We start from the raw sequence: 6,822 nt of genomic DNA on the forward strand, positions 1-6,822 counted from the left end.
TGAGATATTTCTTTATTTATTTCTTCTTCTTTTTTTTCTAAACCTGTCCTGCCCAGCAGCCTGGTATAGAGTATGATGACCTGGATACCATATTGTGCCAGACAGATTTTACTTTAACAAGAGAGTAATAATATACTCCTTTGTCTGTTTTATTATTTATTTAATTATGTATTGATTTGTCACCAGGCTGGACAGGGGGGCAGACACGAGGATAGGGGGGCACAAACAGGCAGCACAGAGAAAGGACAAGACCTGCAAGAGAAGGGGGATAGAAGATGGGGACAACAGGGAATAGCAGAGGGAAACACCAATTGCAGAAAGCAACAAACCTGCAACAGAACAGAGAGGGGGCTTGGGGAGGAGAAAAACAAAAACAAATAATGAAAACAATAATAATAATAAAAGACAACCAGCCGAACAGCAGCAATAAACAGCTGACATAGTATTTAAACTAAGAGAAAATGAAAACAAGAAACAGTCAAGCACACTAAATAAGCAACACAGCACAGCCACGAGAGCTAGAATAATAACAATTAATTTAAATAAGTAACTGAAAGAAAAGCATCATGAATAATTCTACCAGGGACAACCTAAATTTGTTTGTGTCTATGTGTGAGACTGTGTGTGTCTGTGTGCGTGTGGGTGAATGTGTCTGTATATGTGTGTCTGTATGTGTGTGTACATGTGTGTGCGCATAAGCCTGTTAAAGAATGTAGTTGTTAGTGAGAGTGAGATGCCACACCTACCCCAGCAACAGGCAGGCAAGAACCCCAGTAGCCAATAGGGGTGGGAGAAAGAAAAAAAAAAATACATCAAAAAACAAAGACTCCCAGATGCACCGCGATGCAAACGCGGAAGACCCTGACCCAAATGCCAGTTGACAATGTAATGCAGACGGAACGCAAGAAGCGTGAGCCGCGGAAGAGCAGTGCCTGGACCGACCGCAGCGCGCACAAAAAACATAGGTCAGTGCTCCCCAGAGCGCGCAGCAAACAACCAAAACGCCCAAATGCCGCGCAATCATCAACACCAATGTAAAAGTGACGAGCCCAACGCGCACACTGCACGAGCACGGCAACACCCAATGCCCAGCAGCCGCCTGCGAATCCCGCATGCGAGGTCGTGCAAACAAGAGAGAGTGAGCGGAATAACACGACAGCTAAATCTAGTGGAGAGAAACACCAGCAGCAAGTCCCAGCCCGGCAGCAAACACGCCAGGTCACCGTGCAGCTGCCAATAAAAGTCTGCCGTCCCCCCAACCGCCGGAAAAACTAAGGCCACCAGCGCCGACATCCCCCATGCCCAGCATGCCCCCCGGCCACCGTGCATCACCAGCCAAACCCTGTCTGATTATTGTTTTCAGCTCCCTTTCTAAGCTCCCTAAAATCACTTGTACTTCCTGTAAAATCATTGGTCTTTCCTTCTATGTCTATTTTGTAGACTCAGTATGTCTGTATTCTGCATGCCAATTGATGGTCTATGTACAGTCTGAAAAGAAATTCTCTCCATAGAGTACAATGCAGATTGAATCTGATTCTGAATCTCAGACAGCAACAAATGTGCAACACTGGGATCAATATAATCCATAATGACTTCACTGCACAAAGGTGTTGTGAATATTGTTGTATTTGCTGATGACAGACTCCTGTCATGAACTTTGTCCTGTTTTCTTCCACAGACGTTACATATGACATTGATCTAGTCCTGGAATTGCGTATCCCAGTCTCCAGTGTGCCATCATATTTCATTGAACTATTCAGGAACACTGTGAGAAGTGTCTCGCTCCCCTACACCATCAATCAGTCTTTAAAAGTGATAGGTTTAAATTTCACCACAGGTAAGAACTTTTGTTAATTGTTTCCTTGTGTAATCTGTTTGGCTAATTGATTGCATTTTTATCCAATAGTGTATGATTTGCATAGAATGGCTTGAACTTTTTTTGAATGTCTTTAAAAGGGTGCTATCCAAACTCCACTGGAGGACTGCAGTGTCACTGTGAAGAGCAGTTTGCTTGGTCATGTGACCAGTGCAACATCTATGGTGCGTGCAGCAATGCCACCAGCCAAACCTGTGGGTGCATAAATGGACTTCCGTCTGATGGAGCGCTCTGTGAACCAATCACAAGTAAACATTTCTGTTTAGTAGTCATTCAAATAAAAGTCGTGCTCTTGCAAAAATAACATTTACAAATGAATATCTACTGTATCTGCGTTTCTGTGCTACATGTGTTGACATAAACATGTACATGTTTATTAGAATAGAAGATATTTTGTTTTCCTAAGCAGATAAACATACATTCATTTAATCTCCATCGTTGCTCCACAGATGTCACACCGTGTCCAACCCCCACTCCTAGTATGTACTTTTTTTGCCTTTTTGTTGAATGGAGAAAATTTAAAAGGGTCTAAAGTAGCTGAAGACACTTGTTGGAAACTTAAAAAACAGTGTTTTGATCTAAAAGGACTTGACTGCACATAGTGAAAAGTGTTGTGAATATCTTTGTATATGCTGATGACAGACTCCTTTCATGAACTTTGTCCTGTTTTCTTCCACAGACGTTACATATGACATTGATCTAGTGGAGTTGCGTATCCCAGTCTCCAGTGTGCCATCATTTCATTGAACTATTCAGGAACACTGTGAGAAGTGTCTCGCTCCCCTACACCATCAATCAGTCTTTAAAAGTGATAGGTTTAAATTTCACCACAGGTAAGAACTTTTGTTAATTGTTTCCTTGTGTAATCTTTTTGGCTAATTGATGCTTTTTTATCCAGTGGTGTATGATTTGCATAGAATGGCTTGAACTTTTTGAATGTCTTTAAAAGGTTGCTATCCAAACTCCACTGGAGGACTGCAGTGTCACTGCGAAGAGCAGTTTGCTTGGTCATGTGACCAGTGCAACATCTACGGTGCGTGCAGCAATGCCACCAGCCAAACCTGGGGTGCATAAATGGACTTCCGTCTAATGGAGCGCTCTGTGAACCAATCACAAGTAAGCATTTCGTTTAGTAGTAGTTCAAATAAAAGTTTTGCTAGAAAATTTACAAATGAATATCTACTGTATCTGCATTCTATGACATGTGTTGAAACATGTACATGTTGATTAGAATAGAAGATATTTTGTTTTCCTAAGCAGATAAACATACATTCATTTAATCTCCAATATTGCTCCACAGATGTCACACCGTGTCCAACCCCCACTCCTAGTATGTACATTTTTTTGCCTTTTTGTTGAATGGAGAAAATTTAAAAGGGTCTAAAGTAATTGAAGACACTTGTTGGAAACTTAAAAAAACAGTGTTTTGATCTAAAAGGACTTGATTGCACATAGTGAAAAGTGTTGTGAATATCTTTGTATATGCTGATGACAGACTCCTGTCATGAACTTTGTCCTGTTTTCTTCCACAGACGTTACATATGACATTGATCTAGTCCTGGAATTGCGTATCCCAGTCTCCAGTGTGCCATCATATTTCATTGAACTATTCAGGAACACTGTGAGAAGTGTTGCTCCCCTACACCATCAATCAGTCTTTAAAAGTGATAGGTTTAAATTTCACCACAGGTAAGAACTTTTGTTAATTGTTTCCTTGTGTAATCTGTTTGGCTAATTGATTGCTTTTTTATCCAGTGGTGTATGATTTGCATAGAATGGCTTGAACTTTTCTTGAATGTCTTTAAAAGGTTGCTATCCAAACTCCACTGGAGGACTGCAGTGTCACTGCGAAGAGCAGTTTGCTTGGTCATGTGACAAGTGCAACATCTACGGTGCGTGCAGCAATGCCACCAGCCAAACCTGTGGGTGCATAAATGGACTTCCGTCTGATGGAGCGCTCTGTGAACCAATCACAAGTAAGCATTTCTGTTTAGTAGTAGTTCAAATAAATTTTTGCTAGAAAATTTACTAATGAATATCTACTGTATCTGCATTTCTATGCTACATGTGTTGACATAAACATGTACATGTTTATTAGAATAGAAGATATTTTGTTTTCCTAAGCAGATAAACATACATTCATTTAATCTCCATCGTTGCTCCACAGATGTCACACCGTGTCCAACCCCCACTCCTAGTATGTACATTTTTTTGCCTTTTGTTAAATGGAGACAATTTAAAAGAGTCTAAAGTAGTTGAAGACACTTGTTGGAAACTTAAAAAACAGTGTTTTGATCTAAAAGGACTTGACTGCACATAGTGAAAAGTGTTGTGAATATGTTGTATATGCTGATGACAGACTCCTGTCATGAACTTTGTCCTGTTTTCTTCCACAGACGTTACATATGACATTGATCTAGTCCTGGAATTGCGTATCCCAGTCTCCAGTGTGCCATCATATTTCATTGAACTATTCAGGAACACTGTGAGAAGTGTCTTGCTCCCCTACACCATCACTCAGTCTTTAAAAGTGATAGGTTTAAATTTCACCACAGGTAAGAACTTTTGTTAATTGTTTCCTTGTGTAATCTGTTTGGCTAATTGATTGCTTTTTTATCCAGTGGTGTATGATTTGCATAGAATGGCTTGAACTTTTCTTGAATGTCTTTAAAAGGTTGCTATCCAAACTCCACTGGAGGACTGCAGTGTCACTGCGAAGAGCAGTTTGCTTGGTCATGTGACAGTGCAACATCTACGGTGCGTGCAGCAATGCCACCAGCCAAACCTGTGGGTGCATAAATGGACTTCCGTCTAATGGAGCGCTCTGTGAACCAATCACAAGTAAGCATTTCTGTTTAGTAGTAGTTCAAATAAAGTTTTGCAAAAATTACTAATGAATATCTACTGTATCTGTTCTGTGCTACATGTGTTGACATAAACATGTACATGTTATTAGAATGAAGATATTTGTTTTCCTAAGCAGATAAACATACATTCATTTAATCTCCATTGCTCCACAGATGTCAACCGTGTCCAACCCCCACTCCTAGTATGTACATTTTTTTGCCTTTTTGTTGAATGGAGAAATTTAAAAGGGTCTAAAGTAGTTGAAGACACTTGTTGGAAACTTAAAAAACAGTGTTTTGATCTAAAAGGACTTGATTGCACATAGTGAAAAGTGTTGTGAATATTTGTATATGCTGATGACAGACTCCTGTCATGAACTTTGTCCTGTTTTCTTCCACAGACGTTACATATGACATTGATCTAGTCCTGGAATTGCGTATCCCAGTCTCCAGTGTGCCATCAATTTCATTGAACTATTCAGGAACACTGTGAGAAGTGTCTTGCTCCCCTACACCATCAATCAGTCTTTAAAAGTGATAGGTTTAAATTTCACCACAGGTAAGAACTTTTGTTAATTGTTTCCTTGTGTAATCTGTTTGGCTAATTGATTGCTTTTTTATCCAGTGGTGATGATTTGCATAGAATGGCTTGAACTTTTCTTGAATGTCTTTAAAAGGTTGCTATCCAAACTCCACTGGAGGACTGCAGTGTCACTGCGAAGAGCAGTTTGCTTGGTCATGTGACCAGTGCAACATCTACGGTGCGTGCAGCAATGCCACCAGCCAAACCTGTGGGTGCATAAATGGACTTCCGTCTGATGGAGCGCTCTGTGAACCAATCACAAGTAAGCATTTCTGTTTAGTAGTAGTTCAAATAAAGTTGCTTGCAAAAATAACATTACTAATGAATATCTACTGTATCTGTTCTATGCTACATGTGTTGACATAAACATGTACATGATTAGAATGAAGATATTTTGTTTTCCTAAGCAGATAAACATACATTCATTTAATCTCCACATTGCTCCACAGATGTCACACCGTGTCCAACCCCCACTCCTAGTATGTACATTTTTTGCCTTTTTGTTAAATGGAGAAATTTAAAAGAGTCTAAAGTAGTTGAAGACACTTGTTGGAAACTTAAAAAACAGTGTTTGATCTAAAAGGACTTGACTGCACATAGTGAAAAGTGTTGTGAATATTGTATATGCTGATGACAGACTCCTGTCATGAACTTTGTCCTGTTTTCTTCCACAGACGTTACATATGACATTGATCTAGTCCTGGAATTGCGTATCCCAGTCTCCAGTGTGCCATCATATTTCATTGAACTATTCAGGAACACTGTGAGAAGTGTCTTGCTCCCTACACCATCAATCAGTCTTTAAAAGTGATAGGTTTAAATTTCACCACAGGTAAGAACTTTTTTAATTGTTTCCTTGTGTAATCTGTTTGGCTAATTGCTTTTTATCCAGTGGTGTATGATTTGCATAGAATGGCTTGAACTTTTCTTGAATGTCTTTAAAAGGTTGCTATCCAAACTCCACTGGAGGACTGCAGTGTCACTGCGAAGAGCAGTTTGCTTGGTCATGTGACAAGTGCAACATCTACGGTGCGTGCAGCAATGCCACCAGCCAAACCTGTGGGTGCATAAATGGACTTCCGTCTGATGGAGCGCTCTGTGAACCAATCACAAGTAAGCATTTTTTAGTAGTAGTTCAAATAAATTTTGCTAGAAAATTTACTAATGAATATCTACTGTATCTGCATTTCTATGCTACATGTGTTGACATAAACATGTACATGTTTATTAGAATAGAAGATATTTTGTTTTCCTAAGCAGATAAACATACATTCATTTAATCTCCATCGTTGCTCCACAGATGTCCACCGTGTCCAACCCCCATCCTAGTATGTACATTTTTTGCCTTTTGTTAAATGGAGACAATTTAAAGAGTCTAAAGTAGTTGAAGACACTTGTTGGAAACTTAAAAAACAGTGTTTGATCTAAAAGGACTTGACTGCACATAGTGAAAAGTGTTGTGAATATTGTTGTATATGCTGATGACAGACTCCTGTCATGAACTTTGTCCTGTTTTC

The 6,822-nt window shown here is 39.7% G+C and overlaps 1 long non-coding RNA gene across 1 annotated transcript; it reads left to right on the plus strand.

The window, feature by feature from the left end:
* Positions 1-5,124: 5,124 nt before the first annotated feature.
* On the plus strand, positions 5,125-6,412 carry LOC119889621. Its single transcript, XR_005442123.1, has 5 exons — positions 5,125-5,281; positions 5,400-5,567; positions 5,755-5,784; positions 5,980-6,137; positions 6,251-6,412. It is a non-coding gene; the product is annotated as an uncharacterized LOC119889621 (long non-coding RNA).
* Positions 6,413-6,822: the final 410 nt, after the last annotated feature.

This window comes from Micropterus salmoides, unplaced genomic scaffold (assembly GCF_014851395.1).
Source record: "Micropterus salmoides isolate LMB-PRFRI ecotype aquatic unplaced genomic scaffold, ASM1485139v1 Ms_hic_scaffold_57, whole genome shotgun sequence".
Taxonomy (NCBI): Eukaryota; Metazoa; Chordata; class Actinopteri; order Centrarchiformes; family Centrarchidae; genus Micropterus; species Micropterus salmoides.